This window comes from Penaeus vannamei, chromosome 15, assembly GCF_042767895.1.
Source record: "Penaeus vannamei isolate JL-2024 chromosome 15, ASM4276789v1, whole genome shotgun sequence".
Lineage (NCBI taxonomy): Eukaryota > Metazoa > Arthropoda > Malacostraca > Decapoda > Penaeidae > Penaeus > Penaeus vannamei.
This window is the reverse complement of record NC_091563.1, coordinates 36,921,475-36,942,630: the sequence shown is the minus strand read 5'-3', so window position 1 is coordinate 36,942,630 and position 21,156 is coordinate 36,921,475. Positions and strand designations below refer to the sequence as shown.

Genomic DNA, 21,156 nt, shown 5'->3' with positions numbered 1-21,156 from the left:
TAAATATGTCCAAAATACAGTTCTCTCTCTCTCTCTCTCTCTTCCCCCTCCTCTCTCTCTCTCTCTCTCTCTCTCTCTCTCTCTCTCTCTCTCTCTCTCTCTCTCTCTCTCTCTCTCTCTCTCTCTCTCTCTCTCTCTCTCTAGTAAAGAGGGGGTACCGACGGAAAGAAATCAAAGAAATAATTAACCAAACGAATAGATTTTCCATGCAGAAGACCTGCAGCCAGTTAATATACTTCCAGGAGCACAAGAAACTGACTCACACACTGATAGTGATGATCATATGGGTAATGAAGAAAACACTAACAACGAAAAATTCTTCCGCCGTTGTAGCGAGGAACACAACGAACAAGAGCGTGAGGCAAGGAATCCCATATTCATCAAACTCTGACCCTACACATTTGCCTTTAGACTTCGAATACGACCTGCATTGAGACAGACGCCCCCACCCCTTACTCTTCCATTTTCGGGGGTACCCATGCTTGTTAACCACTTCTGGAAAACCACCCCTATCTCAGGAAGAGCTATCATTTTTAAATCCCCCTTTTCTCAGGTTCTTCGCGAATTTTTTCAGTTATTTCACCCTCTTTGTTCAAGCTTAATAAAACAATAAAACTTTTTTATTAAAACTTTTAATAAAACTTTGTTCAAGCTTAATAAAGTGCAATAAAACAAACATATTCAGTCAACAGGGTCATAGGTCAAGAAACAGAAAGGGATTCTGCTGCTCAATAAACAACATAATTTAATTTCTGTTGCTACTAAAAGTGCCACAAATGACTCTTGGAGTTATAGGCAGGACATGTGTATTGGCTTTAAAGGCAGAAGCAAATGAGGTGGCAATAATTTATGTTGATTAAGGATAACACTGAATGAATCAGAAATTATAAATCAGGGCTATGAGAATATCTAACATATCCAAAGTATAGTGTTGTTGACCTGGGCGGACCCCTTTTTTCTTGACTCTCGGGAGAAAAATGAAAGAAATCCCCATTTAATTGAGATTTATACCAAAAAATTATCCCTATTATGCGGCCCACTACCCCAGGGAGTGAGGGAGCCTCTCGCGCTCGGCAACCAATTAGCTGCGTCGTGAGACAGCTCTCTGTCTAAGGTGTACCCACCCCAAGTGTCTGAATATGAGCTCGGACAACCCTTTTGGCCCCTTGTAAGAAAGAAATAGTAGATTAAAATGTCTTTTAAATATTTTTTGTCTTACGCTATTATCGTTTATCTTATTATAGAGAGTTGCCTGTAATTAAATATTCATCCGTTTATGATAGTCTATGGTTCAGTACCATTATTTACTTCCGTTTTCTTTCTCATCTGATGTTCATAGAAAACGGCGGAAATGCTCCTAAGGATAAGCGACCAGCCCTGCGACGGGACACATGATGTCTGTTTATTTGTGGATTTTGAATAGATTTAAGCTCCAGGATTGTCGTGAAGATAGTATGCAATGGTTCAAGTAGTCTTTAATGGTGCAGCGTTGTTTTGCATTTTGAATATACGAGATTTGTCAGCTCTCTAAGGATATAAGGGTAAGTATTGACAAAACTTTTTTCTTGTGTATAGATGAAATGCAGCTTATCTATGTGTTTCGAACTTTTGAAGTCGTGGCCGTTGCCTGATTATGTATGTTATATTTGTGCTGTATGAATGGAGTGTTTTGATTAGAAAGTTTGATAAAATTTGTGCATCATCATCATCATCAATCATCAACAATCATCTTCATCAATAATTATCATGATCATCAACAACAATCATTAATATATTTCAAATGAAGTCAGATGACATCTGATTAGATGAAATCACATTAGGTCACATAAAAAACGGCCAGATCACGAGATTGAGTCAGATTAAATCAGATTAAGTCAGAATACATTAGATCAGGTCAGATTACATCAGACCAAGTTGAATAACATCAGATCTGGTCAGATCACACCAGATCAGGTCAGGTCACGCAAAAACGGGCCAGAACACATCATATCAGGTCATATATCATATCAGGGCAGATCACATCAGATTAGGTTAGATTACATTAGATCAGTCAAATCATATCATCAAGTCAGGTCACATCAAATACAGCCAGATCACATCAGATCAAGTCAGATTAAATCGGATAATGTCAGATCACATCGGTCAGGTCAAATCACATCAATCAGGTCAGGTCACATCAAATACGGTCAGATTAAATTAGATAATGTCAGGCCACATTAAATATGGTCACATCGCATCAAATCGGATAAAATTAGATCAGATCAGGTCATATCACATCAGATTAGGTCAGATTACATCAGATCAGGTCAGATAACATCGGTCCGGGTCAGATCACATCAGATTAGGTCCGATTACATCAGATCAGGTCATATCACATCAGGTCAGGTCAGATCACATGAGATCACTTCATACTATATCCTATCAAGTCAGAACACATAAAATCATATAAGAGCAGGTCAGATTACATCAGATCGGTCAGGTCAAACCACATCACAGGTTACGTCACATCAGATCAGGCCAGATTACATCAGATCAGGTCAGATCACATCAGATTAGGTCAGAATACATCAGGTGGGGTCATATCACACCAGATTAGGTCGAATTACATGAGATCAGTTCATATCACATCAAATACGGTCAAATCATATCAGAGGAGGTCAAAAGATATCAGATCAGGTCAAATGACATTAGATCAGGGAAGGCCACATTAAATCAGGTCAGATTGCTTCAGATCAGGTCAGACCACATTAGATCAAGTATCACATCAGATAAGCTCATATTACATCAGATTAGGTCAGATTACATCATATCAGGTCAGATCACATCATATCAAGTCAGATCACATCACACAAGGTCAAATCACATTAAATTAGGTAAGATCACATCGGATCACAACAAGTCAGGTCACATCAAATACTGTCAGATGACATCATAGGACAAATCACATCAAATACCAGATCACATTAGCTCAGGTCGGATTACATAAGATCAGGTCATATCACAGATCAAGCCATATCACAGATCACATCATTTCAGGTCAGATCACATCATTTCAGGTCAGATCACATCAGATCATGTCTGGACACATCAGATCATGTATGGTCACATCAGATCAGGTATGTTTAAATTAGATCAGGTCAGAATAGAATACAAAAGATCTGGTTAAATCACATCAGATCAAGTCAGATCATATCAGATCAAGCCAGGTCACATCATAAACGGTCAAATTACATCAGATAAGTTCAGATGGCATCGGATCAGATCAAATCACATCAAATCAGGTCAAATAACTTCAAATCAGGTCAAATCGCATCAGATAAGGTTACAACAAACACGGTCAGGTCAGATTAAATGGGATCAGGTCAGATCACAACGGTCAGGTCAAATCACATCAGATCAGGTCAGGTCACATATCAAGTCAGATCCTATAAAATCAGAACAGGTCAAATCACCTAAGTTCAGAATAGGTCACATCAAATACGGATAGATCACATCAGATCAGTTCATATATCATATCAGGTCATATCACAGATCAAGGCATAGCACAGATCACACCATTTCAGGTCAGATCACATCAGAATACTCTGATCAGTTCAAATCACATCAGTTCAGGTTTGATCGCATCATAAACGGTCAGATTACATCAGATGAGGTCAGATTACATCAGATCATATCAGGTCAAATCACATCGAATCAGGTCAAATCACATCAAATCAGGTTACATCAAACACGGTCAGGTCAGATTAAATCGGATCATGTCAGATCACATCGGTCAAGTCAAATCACATCAGATCAGGTCATGTCACATAAGATCAGGTCAAATCACAGTAGATCAGATTAGGTTTGATCACATCAGATCACTTCATACCACATCAAATAAAGTCAGATCACATAAAATCATATCAGAACAGGTCAGATTACATTGGATTAATTCATATCACGCTATGTCAGGTTAGATAACATCAGATCGGGTCTGATCACATCAGATCAGTTCATATCACATATCAAGTCAGATCCTATCAAATCATATCAGATCAGGTTAAATCACATCAGATCAGTTCATATATCATATCAGGTCAGATCACATTTAGGTCAGATTATATCAGATCAGGTCATATCGCATCAGATCAGGTCATATCGCATCAGATCAGGTCATATCGCATCAGATCAGGTCAGATATTATTTAGGTGAGATTACATGAGATCAAGCAGATCGCATCAGATCAGGTCATATCACAGATCACATCATTTCAAGTCAGATCACATCAGAATATATCAGATCACATTAGATCATGTATGGTCACATCAGATCAGGTCAGATCGCATCAGATCAGGTATGTTTAAATTAGATCAGGTCAGACAATAGAATACATAAGATCAGGTTAAACCGCATCAGGTCAGGTCAGATCATATCAGATCAAGCCAGGTCATATCATAAACGGCCAGATTACATCAGATCGTATCAGGTCAAATCACATCGAATCAGGTCAAATTACATCAAATCAGGCCATCACATCACAGGTCAAATCACACCAGATCAGGTTACATCAAACACGGCCAGGTCAGATCAAATCGGATCATGTCAGATCACATCGGTCAGGTCAAATCAAATCAGATCAGGTCATGTCACATAAGATCAGGTCAAATCACAGCAGATCAGATTAGGTCTGATCACATCAGATTACTTCATACCACATCAAATCAAGTCAGATCACATAAAATCACATCAGAACAGGTCAGATTACATCAGATTAGTTAATATCACGCCAGGTCAGGTTAGATAACATCAGATCGGGTCTGATCACATCAGATCACTTCATATCACACATCAAGTCAGATCCTATCAAATCATATCAGATCAGGTTAAATCACATCAGATCAGTTCATATATCATATCAGGTCAGATCACATTTAGGTCAGATTATATCAGATCAGGTCATATCGCATCAGATCAGCTCATATCGCATCATATCAGGTCATATAAAATCAGAATACATCAGATCAGGTCTGATCACATCAGATCACATAAGATCAGATCAGATTAAATTATATCAGGTCATAATACATTAGATCAGTTCAGATTACATCAAATAAGGTCAGATTACATCAGATCAGATCAGGTCACATCAAACCAGGCCAGATTACATCAGATCAGGTCAAATCACATTACATCAGGTCAAGTCAGACCATATATCAGGTCAGATCACATCAAATTAGGTTAGATTGCTTCAAATCAGGTCAGATCACATCAGCCAGGTCAAATCACAGCAGATCACTTTATTCCACATCAGATCACATAATTAGATTACACGTCCTGATTAAATCATATCAGATCAGGTTAAATCACATCAAATCAGGTAAGATAACAGCAGATCAGGTCACATCAGAACAGGTCAGGTCACATAAAAAAGGTCAAATCACATCTGATGAAGTCAGATTACATCAGGTCAGATCAGATCACATCAGATCGGGTCAGATCATATCGGATCAGGTCAAATTACATTAGATCAGGTTAAATCACATCATATAAAGTCAGATCAGATCATATAATCACATCAGGTCAGGTCACATCAAATACTGTCAAATCACATCAGATGAGGTCATACTACATCAGATGAGGTCATATTACATCAGATCAGGTCAGTTCACATCAGAACAGGTCAAATTACATCAGATCCGGTCATAACACATCAGATCAGGTCAAATTACGTTATATCAGGTTAGATCACATCATATTAAGTCAGATCACGTCAGATTAGGTGAGATTACATCAGGTCAAGTCAATTGACTTCAGGTCAGGTCTCATGAAATACGGCCATATTACATCAGAACACATCGGTCAGATCTAATCACATCAGATAAGGTCGGGTCAAATAAAATCATATCAGGTCAGATAAGGTCATACTACATCAGGTCAGGTCAGAACACATATCAGATCAGTTCACAGTAGAACAGGTCAAATTATATCATATCCGGCCATGACACATCATATCAGGTAAAATTACAATATATCAGGTTATATCACATCATATAATCACATCAACTACTGTCACATCACATCTAATCACATCAGATAAGGTTGGGTCAAATAAAATCATATCAGGTCAGATTAGATTACATCAGATCAGGTCAAATCTCTTAAGATCAGAGCAGGTCACACCCAATACGATTAGATCACTTCAGATCAAGTCAGGTTATATCAGATATTGCCAGATCACATCAGATCAGATCATATATCATATCAGGGCAGATCACATCAATTCAGGCCAGATTACATCAGATCAAGTCAGATCGCACTAGATCAGGTCAAATCGCATCAAATCAGGTCACATCAAAGACGGTCAGATCACATCAGATCACAACAGATCAGGTGAGGTCACATCAAATTAGGTCAGATTACATTAGATCACGTCAGATCACAAGTTGGGTTAGATCACACCGGATTAGGCCAGAATACATCAGGTCAGGTCAAATCTTCAGATCAGATCAGTTCACATCAAATATGGACAGATCACATCAGATCAGGCCAAATTACATCAGATCAGGGCAGATCACATCGGCTTAGGTCAGAATACATCAGACATAAATGCTTAGTATTTGTATTGTTTAAATGTATGTAGTAGGTTTCCCGATTTTTTTTGCTTTGGTTCAAATAAAATTCGATTAAATTAATCGTCTGTCAATCCTAAGTATTGGCTGTGTATATTAGCTGTACATTGCTAGTGTACATTATCTACGTATGATTCTGTTGTGTTTTGATGCCCTTTGTATGATTTTTAAAAATATATTCAATCAAATTGATGTCTAAATATCCTTCAGCAGCAAATCACATCAGTATGGGCATGTGACTTATGCCCATACTGTAGGTCCTGTTTGATTTATTGATTTATGGGTCATGTTCGAATTCTGTCTGAAATTCCACTCAAATAGCTCTTTTGGTTTGCAAGATATTGTCCATCAAAAATGGCTACTGTGGCAATTTGCGTAAAAGTGGGCGTGGCACTTTTGGGGGCCTTCCCAATTACCAAATTAATAATTCTGTAAAAACAGGCCTGAAATGTGGTTTTTAACACCCACAAAGCATTTTCTATCAAAAATTGAACCATTTTCTTGATTTTTTTTTCTGATTTTGGGTTTGGACACTGGACTTAGAAGAATTTTTTGGAATCTACTGAAAATCTCACTTTGGGCTATTTTCAGGGACTGATCTCGCCAACTAAGTATCCCAGGAACCTGAAATTTTCAGGATGTGTTAACAGTATCCCTGGCATACTGCCAGGGATGGGTAGTCCATTATCTGCAGTTTTATGATGCTTCAAACCCCCCTCCAGAAACAAGAAATCCCATATTCTCGGTGGGCCTCACTAAAATTGGCATTAACTTCGATGGTGTTCAGTTGGTAATATTGTCATACACAGATGATGTTGCAATCTTGGCAATCAACACAAACTGATGTGATCTGACCTGGTCTATTGTGACTTGGCTAGATCTGATGTGGTTTGATCTGATATAATCTATTATTTTGACGTGATGTATGATGTGATCTGTACTGAGCGGATGTGATGTGACTTGATCTTATAAGATCTGACCTGATTTGATATTATGTGATCTGACCTGATATGATGTAATCTGACCTGATGTGCTGTGATTTGACCAGATGTGATGTGATTTGACCTGATCTGATGTAATCTAATATATTCTGATATTCTGATCCGATGTGATTGACTTGCTTTGAATTGATTTGACGACCTGATCCGGTGTGATTTGACCTGACCGATGGGATATGTTGTGATCTGAACTGATGTGATTCAATTTGACATGGTCTGGCCTAATATGATTTGATTTGACCTGATATGATGTGATTTGATCTGACCGATGTGATCTGTTGCGATATGACCTAATCTGTTGCAGTCCGACCTGATCTTATGTGATGTGTCCGTATTTCATTTGACCTGACCTAATGTTATTTGACCTGATCTGACCTGATATAATGTGATCTGACCTTATCTAATTTGTAAGCTGATCTAATCTGAAACAGTCTGACCTGATTTGATGTGATCTGACCTGATCTGATGTGATCTGAACTGGTCAGATGTAGTTTGACCTGATCTGATACCAACTGACTTGATATAATATGATCTGACCATATTTGATGTGATTTAACCTGACCGATGTGATATGTGATCTGACCTGATCTGATGTAATCTGACCTGATTCGATGTAATCTAACCTGATTTTATGTAAACCAACCCAGACTTCAGATCACATTAGATCAAGTAAGGTCTGATCACATCAGATCAGGTCAGATCTTACCTGATCTGATGTGATTGACCCTATCTGATGTGATCTGATGTAATCTGACCTGATTTGATGCGATTTAATCGGACCTGATCTGATGTGATATGACCTCTGATGTAATCTGACCTCATCTGATGTGATATGACCGTATTTGATGTGTGATGACCTTGACCCGATGTGATTTGACATGAACGGTGTGATAAGTTGTGATCTAAAGTAATCTGATCTATGATATGATTTGACCTGACCTGATCTAGTGTGATTTGATCTGACCGATGTGATCTGTTGTAATATGACCTAATCATATGTAATCTGACCTGATCTGATGCGATCTGCCCGTATTTGATGTGACCTGGTTTGATGTGATCTGACCTGATACATAACATGACCTGATCTGATGCAATCTGACCTGATATGTGATCAGACCTGATCTGGTGTAATTTGACTTGATTTGATGTGAGTGACCTGATATGATGTGATGATATCTGACCTGTTCTGATACGATTTGATGTGATCTGATCTGATATATGACTTAACCTGATCTGATGTAATCTGGCTTGATATGTGATCTGGTGTAATTTGACCTGATTTGATGTGAAATGACCTGATATGTGATCTGACCATATTTGATGTGACCTGATCTGATGTAATCTGACCTGAGCTGATGTGATATGAACTGATCTGATGTAATTGATGTGATCTGACTTGATCTGATGTAATATGAAGTGATATTGTAGTGACCTGTTTTAAGAGAGTTACCCCTAGGTTTCGAGCTTGTCCCCCGCAAGGAGCAACGAATCGGGGCGACCACGTGTTCTCGTTATATTGCTTTAACGGTCTTTTCTTTTATTCTTTTATTCTTAATGTATAGCACGTTTAATTAAGACTAACCTAGTTCTTTCTATTGTTTTATTGTATTTTATCTGTTTTTGTGTTGCATTTTATACACCCCGTTTTCTATTATTTTCGTCTGTTTTATCGGATTTATAATTGTGTATGAGTTTTTTTTATACTTTCATTTAATTAATTTTCACTTTAAAATTGTAAGGTCCAGCCAACCAAAACATTTTAACGCACTGAAAGATTATTTTTTAGTGATAACGAAACCAGACACTCGACAATTGCCTGCGGAGGTTTTCTTTGTTTACATCGGGAAGGGCAGAGTGTCCGATCTCTGAAACCCGTGTTGTTGGCTCGCAAGGCCCACCGAGTCTCCATCCAAAAGTTAAGTAGAGTGTTGTTTCGGCCAAAGGACGTAAGGTTTTAATTAGTTAAATTGGATGTGCTTCGTTTTATTTTTAGTTATTTAGAGGTTTTGTTGTGTTGGACCGTCGTAGTCATTTTTATGATTTTTTAGCTCAATTGTCGTAGTTTTTTCTGTTTTTTATGTGCTTTTATTTAATTTAAGTTCTGTTTTATTTTAAAGTTCTGTTTCTGTTTTAGTATTTTTATTCAGTTTTATATTTGCTCTTTTAAGTTCAGTGTCACTTCGAAGTTTTCTGCATGCTTTATTAGTCATTCAGTTTCATTTTACTTAAGTTTTATTTCACTAAGTCAATTTTACTTGTGTTTTATTTATATTCAGTGTTACTTAGCTTGAGTTTTATTTCACTAAGTCAATTTTATTTGTTTTATTTATGTTCAGTTTCATTTTGATTGTTTTATTTCACTTTTAAGTCTTTTTACTTGTGTTTTATTTATAGGTTGGTTCAGTGTATTTTAATTGCCTTGTCCTTCACTTGTTTTTATTTTATTTTTACTTGTTTTGTTTTGTTTCTTTAGTCTTTGGTCTGAGTTTTAGTCACGGTTTTGTTTAGTTTTCTATTAAGAAAAATTGTATGATTTTTATGCTGTTTTCTGTAAACCTCCATCCTGCCAACTACTTTAAATATTAAGACTTCTTGAACAAAACTTTAGTATATCTTTGTTTGCTCTGCTGAATCACTACAATATGACCTTACCTGATGTGATATGAACTGATTTGATGTAATCCAATGTGATCTGATCTGACCATATTTGATGTGATCTAACCTGATCTGATGTGATTTGACCTGACCGATGTTATCTGTTGTGCTCTGACTTGATTTAATCTAACCTGATCTGATATGATCTGACCGTATTTGATGTGACCTGATCTGGTGTGATTTGACCTGTTCTGATGCGATCTGATCGGATCTGATGTAATCTGATCTGAAGTGACCTGACCGTTTTGATGTCAACAACACACTTCTGTCCTCCCAAGGTCGAAACGGAAGATGTGCCTTCCTCTCTCAGTCCAGAGGAAACAGCTGTTCACTCCTTCCTTGCCAGCCCAAGACTTTCTCTTCCGGCGACCAAGCCCTCCGTCACGCCCGGAAGAATGGACACCCAAGAATATGGTACGAGGCATCTCCGCCAGCTGGACAAGGAGTTGCTGGATATAAGGACGTCCCATCAGGCAGAGAGGAGAGAGCACCAGAAGTAAACCAAGACCTAGCAGAGCAGGAGTCACAGGGCAGGAGGTCACTCTCTGCCCTCGGGGCACGGGGTCACACCTTTACCTCAATAAACTCCGCAAGCAAGTCCCCTTTAATTCACCACCACACATACGCCCTCAACTTCTTCACAGATGTGACCTGATCGGATGTGATTGACTAAATCTGATCTAATGTATTCTGACCTGATCTGATGTGATCTGATGTAAACTGACCAGATCTGACCATATTTGACCTGACCGTATTTGATGTGGCCTGATCTGATGTAATTTGACCTGTTCTGATGCGATCTGATCTGATGTAGTCTGACCTTATCTTATGTAATTTGACCTGTTCTGATGTGATCTGACCTGGCATGTAAGCTGATCTGATCTGACCTGATCTGATGTAATCTGATGCGATCTGACCTGATCTGATGTAATCTGATGCGATCTGACCTGATCTGATGTAATCTGATGCGATCTGACCTGATCTGATGTAATCTGATGCGCTCTGACCTGATCTGATGTAATCTGACCTGATATATAACATGGCCTGATCTGATGTTTTCTAACCTGATATGCTCTGACCGTTTTTATGTGACCTGATCTGATGTGATCTGACCTGAATTTATGTGATCAGACCTGATCTGATGTGATATGACGTGTTCTGATGTGATATAATCCGATCTGATGTGATTTAACCTGATCTGATGTAATATGACCTGATCTAATGTATTCTGGCCTGATCTGATGTGATCTAACCTGATCTGATGTGATCTGATCTGGTGTACTCTGACCTGTTCTGATATGTGACGTGATCTGACTTGATCAGATGTGATATGCAGTGATCTGATATGATCAGACCTGATCTGATGTGATCTAACCATATTTGTACAGAAATATCAACTTCTGCTGGTTATTGTGGTTTTGCCATGAGTGATTCAAGATGAGAGTAGATATCCAACTTAGAATGCTGAACAGTGTGATTCATTGATGGCCACAGCCAACCTAATAACCTTTCATGTTCCATACAGATATGAACGCGCCTCTCAATAGCTCCATGGAAATGGTAGAGTTAACCATGACAGCATGTATACAAGCTGAAAACACAGTCACAAGATGTCACAGGGACGGATAGGTAAGTAATTAGTGATTACTGGAAGGCATGTAAGTGCCTTTAGCACAAACGGGTCAACCACTTAACTGTTAATCATTATTGTTTACTCTTTAACAGCCGATCATACAGACACCATGAGCAGAAGTGGAGAGAGACAGCGGCAAAGGGTCCCCACCACAGGGCTCAGTCTATGTCTCAGATAAACATCTCCATGACAAAAAACGGTCTCCACATATTCCTTGCCATAGCTCGTCTGTAACCTCTACATTCAGGTATGCGTTATGTATTATGTTAAAACTAGTGATTGGCAAAACCTCTTGCTGTTGAAATATGAGCTAGGGAAACAGCGATTGGCTAGGGAAGTATGGTGACCGGCTAAGGAAACACGAAGATTGGCTAGGGAAACACGACAATCAGCTAGGCCAACACAGCAATAGGCTTCGGAAACATGGCAATCATCTAAGGAAACTGATCAGTTAGGGAAACACGGCAACTAGCTAGGGAGACATGGTAATTGGCAAGGGAAATACAGTGTTTGGCTTAAAGAACGGTCAAACTATTCTATTCTGTCCAAAGATCCCTTTACAGAGTGGGATGTTTGCAGTATGCTACCACAAAATACCATTTCGGTCAGGTATGGAGTATGAAAAAAATATTCTATGCCTCCACCCTTACTTGTATATTGCTATAGGCATGCTTCTAATTGGCCATCTGGATTATAAACTTATATGATGACTCCCATATTATTGGAGACTGCAGAAGCCTATGAAATCTCAAATAGTGAAGCGGATTCATGCAGACAGAGGAAATATACAGGTGATTTTTCAGTCTCGACATTACCCAGGAAAAGATAGATTCCGAGTCCGACATGAACTGTGTCTTGGTGTTGAATATGCCTAACATCCATAAACTATTTAGATGTGGACAGACACTCTAAACTTTCAGAAGTGTTGTTTCCCCCATAACAGTATGAAGAGAACTGACATTTACCGAGTTTTTTGTGGCCTTGCACTCTTTTTATGTGAGGGATATCAGCATTGAGATATATATTAGAGCTTACCAGTAACTATTAAGGAATGTGCGCCACAAAGAATACACTCGAACGGTCTGCAGCATTATGGTGGCGCTCAGATATAAATATTGACCCACTCCAGCTTTTTGTGTTTTAAATTTTGTTTGAACCCCTTTACTATAACTTTTATTTACGCTAGTATTCATGATAGATGTTTCTTCACATGTAACGTCATTTGCTTTGCTGAATATATAATAAAATACAAGTAAAAAAGTGCCCAGTAGCATTCCAATGGTCTTTTAAGCCCATATGGTAGGATCCATACTGAAAAATATTCCTTGACATTATACAATATGTTTGTGTTGTCTGCTAGATATTCCACCTCTCGGGACTGTAGCGTTTGTGCGCCACAATGAGAATAAAAGTGCTGCACTACTGACCATTCTGTTGACATTGTGCTCTTCATAGCATTACGAAATGCCCAACGGAACACAGGGCTGATTCACTACAGTTTGTATGATAACTTTGATAAAAAGGGAAAACAGCAAGGGAGACACTCCATTGCTATTTCCTACCACGCAGCTAATTCGATCTGCTATTTTCATATAGCTTTGTGACTATGCTATGCACACATGATAGTACTGTAATATGGAGTTTTGTACGGTAGCTTTATGCTTATTAAAGAAGAATCTGTTGATAAGATCTCGAAACGTTTCTTCTCTTAAATGCCATGTCTAATTAAAGTTGACCTATTTGTGTTCCTTGGTATGCCAGCATTCTTGTCGGTACATAAGGGAACTTGTTTTGCCTTATTTTTTATGCATGCCATCATTTGGCATACACGTAGAACAGGAGTAATATGTATACAAAAGACAGGATCTGCCTACCATTCAGGGATTTGTAAAGTTAAGAATTAGAAGTATTGTGTAGGTAATGATTTCAAGTTACAGCTACTGATATAAGACAAGTAGTAGGGATCACCTCTGCCAAGACCCTCCCCTGAATAAAGTGTTGTAACTTCCAAGAAACGGCCTTAGAGTCTTTATTTTCTAATGGAAGTAATGGTACTGAATCAAGACACCTTCAAACTTACAAATTCAGAATGTGTTACCTGTTGCAGTCCAATTTTTGGGTAACCGAAAAACTGGAAACTTTAGATATGTATAAGTACTGTGCTCATAGCATGTTACCTTTGTTAGAGTCATTCTTACATACTTTAATACTGAATCTTTCAGATTTGGAATTGCTTAATTGCTCACCAAATGGTTAATAAGGAATTCAGTTAAGGATTTTGGTAGAATATACATAAATCTTTTGAACATCGTATAGGGATTTTCAATTAATATATTTTGTTGCATAATTTGTATTAGATTGTGATGCTGTATCAAAAATATTTTCCTTGGTTCTGTATATGCGCAAAGGAATGTAACCACTATAATACGTTGTGCAGATTAATAATCCCAATAAACCTACTTTGCCTTAGCACCTGCTTGAGTTTTTTTCAGCATTCCACTTATTTCATGGTGCCTATCTATTCGAATTGGTGAATAAGGTGGAGGTCAAGAAGGCAATCTATTCTTATATTATTTTTTCATGTTACAGCCGCTTGATATGTATATAGAAATCTCCCAGCTCTTGGGACATTTAGGATGTTCTCATATGTGTGTATGTAGATTGTGTTTTTTTCATTAAAATGTTATGCTTCTAAATATATTTTCAACTGTTTGGTTAGTGGTAACTAACGAACTTTTAAACAGTCCGATTCTCAGAAAATGGAATGAAAAGATAAAGAAACATGTTTAATGTCTGCCATGCTATTCATAATGATCATACTTCTAATACGTTGTCTTTTCAAGGTGTTGCTTGTGACATATGCTTGCTACGGTAAACTGGTTATTGAAGTTGTGGCGAGTTTTGTGAAACCTGAAGTTTGCAACAAAGGAAATACAGGTGAGGCTAGTGTTCTCCTTGTAATTCGTATGCATTTCAAGTGACGTATTCCACTGGTTTCTCTTGCAATATGAGTATGTTGAAGTTGTGAATCCCTTTTTTGGTTAGTTACATTATGTACGTGGGCAATAATGGTTCTGTTCATGATGACACTAATACTTTTTACCCTAAGTAATCATGCGAAGCTAAAGAACACCTTGCTTAATAATTAGATGGCACTATCATCATTTGTAGATTTAGGATAAGAAATTGTCAGGATAAAGGAGCATACATCCTGTTTATTGCTGGAATGGAGTAATATCTAGATTTCCCCGAGCAGTACCAAGGGTGTTCAAGTAGTTCTTGGCCCAACGTAGAAGGAGGGGAGGCACGAGCCGCCGCAACTCGAACATGTTCTTACATGTTTTAACGAGTACTGTTGTCACCCTCCCGGTGCTTTTATTTAGTTCAGCTGTGACATTTTGAGAGTGAGCAATGTTTGGATTCTAAAATGCTGATTGCTATTTTGACAAAATTGTTGTTCATAATGCTAATTCGTCTAAACATTTGCAGGATTTGAGAGAAATTAATTGGTTGTTGCATGGTCTGATGATTGGGATTAGTATGTTGCTCTTGTTCATTCATCCTGAGATCTAATACCTTAGTTTGACTTTCAGAATACATCCCTTCCTCTCTTTGATATCCACTCCATATCCTGCTCTGTATAGTCTTCTTCATTTTGTACCTCTTCCCCCCTTTATTACTATTCATCCTTATTGTCCTCCTCCCTGCAGCATTACTTCACTTCAAACCACTCCCTCATTCTGCCATCCTAGGCTTTATACTACTTCCAGTCCAGTAAACGTACTTGAATACTCTTTTTATCCCAAGTAAGCAGGATAGTCTTTTAGCCCAGGTAATTGGGATTGATTATTCTTCTAATACGTTGCTCCCTACAGCCCCTTCCCCAAAATAATGCCCCCCTCTTCCTAAAGTGTCTCCAAAACCAAGTAGGCAAAATTATCTACTGCAGTCATTCCAAATATTCACACTTTGTCATGGTTAAATCGAGTTCCAAGCTCATGTTCAAGTATTATCATCCCTGGGGGCCTTCACTTGTAAACCTATTCTGCCCAACCTCACTCCTCCCTTGATACTTGTACTGAAATTGTTGCAATTTCCCCATCTAATTGATCAGAAAATGATCTACTTGTTTGCCTCTTTACCTATAACATTAGTGCTACGCTATTCCCCCCGGAGGCTGCAAGAAGTCATGTACTGTTATTGCAAAGATTATCTTCTGTAGGCATGATCTCCCCCATGAAGTTCATATTAGTGGAGATGAATATCCAGCTGGAACATGTTGACCCTTCCCTTCAGTGTCAGTAACTTTGGCCATTCTGCCAGGCAGGAAGCGCCCCAACGAGTTTTTTTTCTTCTTGGTCCGTACCCCAATGCTGTCCTTTGCTCTGCTTCTCTCCCTTCTTCTTAAATGTATCTGTATCTCTTCCCTTGTCCCTTACCATCTCCCTTCTACCTCGTCTCTTTCTCAGTCAAATACTTGCCATTCTAAATCTAGATACTCCAAACTTTATCACTTCCCCAATGCCTACCTCACCTCACTTTACCTGTCGCATGAGGCAATCTAAACGTTCACTTTACTCTTCCTCTGCTCCTCGGACATCTGTCGCCTCTTCTTTTTATAAGAAAATCTTCGTCCATCAGACCTCCACACCCAATCCTCCTCAAGAAACTCTAGATGACATTCAAAACTTTCTAAGTAGGACCCAAGAGACCATTTTCTTCCCTAAACCACCCTTCAATCTCTCTACTCCAGTTCCCTCTACATTCAAAGTACCGACATCCACCTTTACATTCCTCAGGTTCCCATTCTCTCCAACACACCCCATCCTTCCCATCTCCACCTGACCAATCCCTGCTTTCCCTAATTTCCCTTCTGCCCCCCTCCTGGTGTTCAGGTGACTCCCTGGATCCTCCCCCTCCTGAAACTCTTCCTGATCCTTCACATTCTTCCCCTGATCCCTTGTCTCATTTTTGGTTCTCCTCCTCCTTCTCTGATACCCATTTTGATACTTATTGATTATTTCATAATGGTCCCTCTTTCAGTCTCAGTCATTCTGTTGTCCTATTTGCAGCCCCTACCTCTCTCTTCCCCGATCCTCCAACCAGTTGTGCATCCTCACGAAATCCCCAATTTTTTTCCTTTCACATCTCGTTCTCCTTGCCTAGATGTATAGATAGCCTTCATTTGATCTAATCGCCTGTCGCCCATAATCCCCTTCCCCTTCCCCCTATTACTAATCCCAGCCTCATCCCATTCGCTCCTCTTCTTTATATTATACTGTCCTATAATGCTGTACGACCTCTGACATCTAACATATTTTGTTTTGATCAAACTCATTTTAACCATTTTTGTTACAGTGCTTTATCTTAGTGCTAAAGGACCTTTGAGGTCTAGCATATTTGTTTGTTTTAACCATGTACCATTTTGAAATATAAAAGGAATTTCATTTTCTAATTAATATCTTGTATACGATTTGCAGGTAATTGTAATGTCTGACCAAAATGTATGTCCCTTGATTCAGCGAAAAAGTATTGGAGCCGTGAACCAAATTTGCCATACCTTATGTTTGTATGAATACACTTGCTAGAGTTATTTTTTAAGCATTCCTCTATTTAGAGAAGCCTTTGAACTCGAGTCGGTGAATTAGATGTAGGTTAAGAAACTAATCCATTCTCATATAAGATTTTTGCAGCCTTTTCATGTATGTGGAAACCTGCCCTGATCGGACATGACAGAGCAGCTTACGTGGCCATGTGGAAACCACTACTCCACTACTTTTTCAAGATTAATAAAGAAAAGTCGTAATTGACATTTTCATCTATGTATTTTGTGCATGTGTCGATTTATATTTCCCTTCAATATATTATATTGTTAAATATTCATTTACCTTAATGAATAGTGGTGACTGACGAATTTAGATTTCTTCAATACAAAGGGTCGGAACAAAAAGAAAAAAACTAAGTTGAATTTTTATCTAATTTTTTCCATTAATATATAAACCCGAATTGGTAAAATTCAGTCATAGTTTCATAAAATGTTCTGTAATTCCTGCGATATATTAGTTAAATAGAAAAAGTAGATATATAGCGTGTCCATACAATCAAAGGTCAGATTCGATATAGTGTACAAATGCCAATATGTTGACATTTGGATTTTTTCTTTTCTTTTTTGTCGAAGAGAGTAAAGATGTCAGGCGATATCGACAGATCAACAATGACCCCATCCATAGTATTTATTTTGGGTTTTCATGAAGCAATGCGTGTGGGCGTTTGTCCGCAGTTGGGGATCCGACCGTAGATTAAGTAAACTTTCTAAATCAGTCCACCTCTGCAAACAGTGTTAAATATCTTTCAAAAACTAAACATTTATGATTGCAAGTAATTCATGAATATTGTTTGCCACAGTAAATTCATAATATAATTCTCTATCTAGAGACCGAAGATATATTTTTTTTATTATATAGGATTTTAAATTGCTGCCAAACAGAAAGAGTTGTCTTTTTGTAAGAAATGTTTGTAGTGTACTTCAGTTATCACGTCTTTATTTGTACGTGCTTGTCACTTAATAGTAACATCTCATTCCTTGAATGATATTATACATGCGATTTATTAGTTGCTTTTGCTGTTAAGGCCTATCTACCCATGATCGGCGAACACATCGGAGGGCAAATGTAAACGTGCCGTCAAAGGCGAGAAAACTGCGTGTTTACCGAGTATCCGCCCGTGACGTCATCTCTATCTCGCCAATTATGCCCGCTTATGTGGATTTAATTTTGTGATACAAATTGCCAATTTGAACCATATTTTAGTTCCAGGGGCAGTATACTCCTAGTTCCTCACACCACATTTTACAGACATTTATGCTGAATAGAAATTCATTTTAAGTAATGGATATATTCACGCGTATTTCGGACATATATATATTCCGTGTAAACATTATATGCGAATGAACTTCATTAGAATTGCCCTGCAACTTTGGGCCTATACTCAATAATCTCTTCAAAACCCATCTGTCGAATCCGATGAAAATCTCCCAAATAGCTGCACGTAAACAGATACTGGTCATAAGCGTTATCTAACAATCGACAGAGGCATCAGACACCATCAGTATTTGCGACTTTTCGGGCATCCAATTAATAACCATAAATGCCGAACTTTGTCGTGCATAATTTGCGGGGTTCTGAGAAAAAAAATCTTGAGTACGGGCCTTCGTCTAACTCTGAACGAACGATGTATGAATTAATGTAAAGTAAAGGGTATTTTGTGGCGATAGAATTTTTGTAATCAGTACTGGTCCTGACCTTTAAATATTGGTAGAAGACAAGCTCACGAAGACCTTTTATACTTAGTAATAGTAATATCGGATTTTACAGTTAGCAGTTTTACAATATTTAAAGTTTCCCCTCAGTTTCTTTTACTTATATATTTTAATATTCTATTTAAACTTGATGAAAAGTCTCCATTGATTTTGTCAGGTACATAATTGTCTTGATTCCATTCCAGAATAGGCAATGACAGTTGGAATACTGAAGTTCTAAATTAATAAATATTATCATCAAATGAGTTCAATATTATTTCAGGAAGCCTTCCAGAATGACTACTTAAGTTGATGGTCACAGGATAAGTATATAAAAAGGTATACTGCAGACTCAAATTAATGTATGTGGTAATGGACTAGAGCAAGGTCTAAAGAATAGCATGTAATGCATGTCTGTGTCTTCCAGAACATTTGCATGCAATACTTCAGTGTCTACTGGAATTCAAGTGTTCCTATATGCATTTATTTTCGATAAATAAAATGTACCTTCTAAAACTTGTCTGTACTTACAGACGTTTTCATTTGTAACCAATCATTTAGGGGGATAAGAAAACATTTCTAATCAGATTACAGTAACTTTATTATGTACAAAAGTCAATTATAAAATATTTTCTTTTGGCAAATACGGAATCAGTGAGGACGATAAATTATAAATACAGTACACATTTACAGAAATATCATTCCTTGATCCTCCTCACTTTAGTCTCAAACGGTAAAGTGACGTCATCATTACTACGTTCGCGTACTCGGTAATCTTCACTACATTTGCGTACACAAGATGGGGTAGGCATGTGATGAGTATGGGATTGTTGGCATTGCAGGGGTAAGGATCATCGTTATGTCACATTCTTATTCCTTAAGACTGTGTGTGGGTGGTGGTTTGCGGATATACAATACATAAATACTTTCACACCAGCGGAGACCGTGAAAACAAAAGGTGAGAGTTAATAATGTTTCTGTAGAGCAATTACCACAAATAGAACTATTATCATTTTCATACAAGCTACAACGAAAACCAGGTGTCTCCTAATTTTTGAGAGATCATAGTGGTATTACCTCTACTGGTAAGTATTTATGACAATGCAATGGTATACACAAAGGGTCAGTGTACAAGACAAATAGGGGGCTAACCTATGGTCCGGAATATTTGCAGCATGATCAGCAATTATGAGTATTACTTAAGTCCTTCAACAAGACTCATGCACCTCTATTATAAGCAGGAATATGAGCTTTATTGAAACCCCATCATCAACACAGTCATAGATCTAGTCAGATTCAAAACACTCATACATTGGTCAGGACTTATGGGGCGATGGCTCATTTAGAGGAATGGAAAGTTTGAGATGGAAATCAAGTTCGAGATTGAAGATCGTGAGGAGATATGATTATCGTCTTTGAAGTATACATTGACAGGCCCAAATGAGAGTGAGGAGTGGGGGGAACATAATGTTCTGTTGCACAATTTAAAAATGGCCTTCTCTGAACACTAATGTATTAATCTAAACCAGTAATGTGTTTACATTTCCTAGGTACAGGGCAGGTCTGTTTAATATGGAACACTAAGGACTGGGTACGTGTAGGATATTCATTCGAGGATTCTTGGGGGTTTGGGTTGTAAGTACATGCTTCTGTGGACTGAACAGAGGTTTGAGTAGAAGTAATGACCAAAGGGCTAACAGAGGACAGGATTCCCAAGTTACTGCAACTTAATTGCAGAGAAACTCTGTCTTGGTGGTCTATTGTGTGCTTCAACTCCCTTCTGTACAGGACTATTCCACTTTCATTATTATTACTACATTACTTACTATAGACTTGTGATATGATGATAAAAAGTATTATAACAATAAGTGTTGATAACCATTATGAGGATGATTGGAGTTCATGGGTAAGTACTGAGCATGGAAGTCCCTCTTATATTCTATGTACTGGATACTTCATGTGTGT

At 38.0% G+C, this 21,156-nt stretch overlaps 1 long non-coding RNA gene across 3 annotated transcripts; it reads left to right on the top strand.

The window, feature by feature from the left end:
- The first annotated feature begins 1,370 nt into the window (after positions 1-1,370).
- Positions 1,371-19,702, top strand: LOC113821450 (uncharacterized). Of its 3 annotated transcripts, none has more exons than XR_011399103.1 (4): positions 1,371-1,541; positions 11,787-11,890; positions 11,987-12,141; positions 19,619-19,702. It is a non-coding gene; the product is annotated as an uncharacterized lncRNA (long non-coding RNA). The 3 variants fall into 3 exon arrangements; XR_011399102.1 differs by having other exon boundaries at positions 11,987-14,831; positions 19,475-19,701; XR_011399101.1 differs by having other exon boundaries at positions 11,987-14,831; positions 17,588-19,701.
- The last annotated feature ends 1,454 nt before the right edge of the window (positions 19,703-21,156 follow it).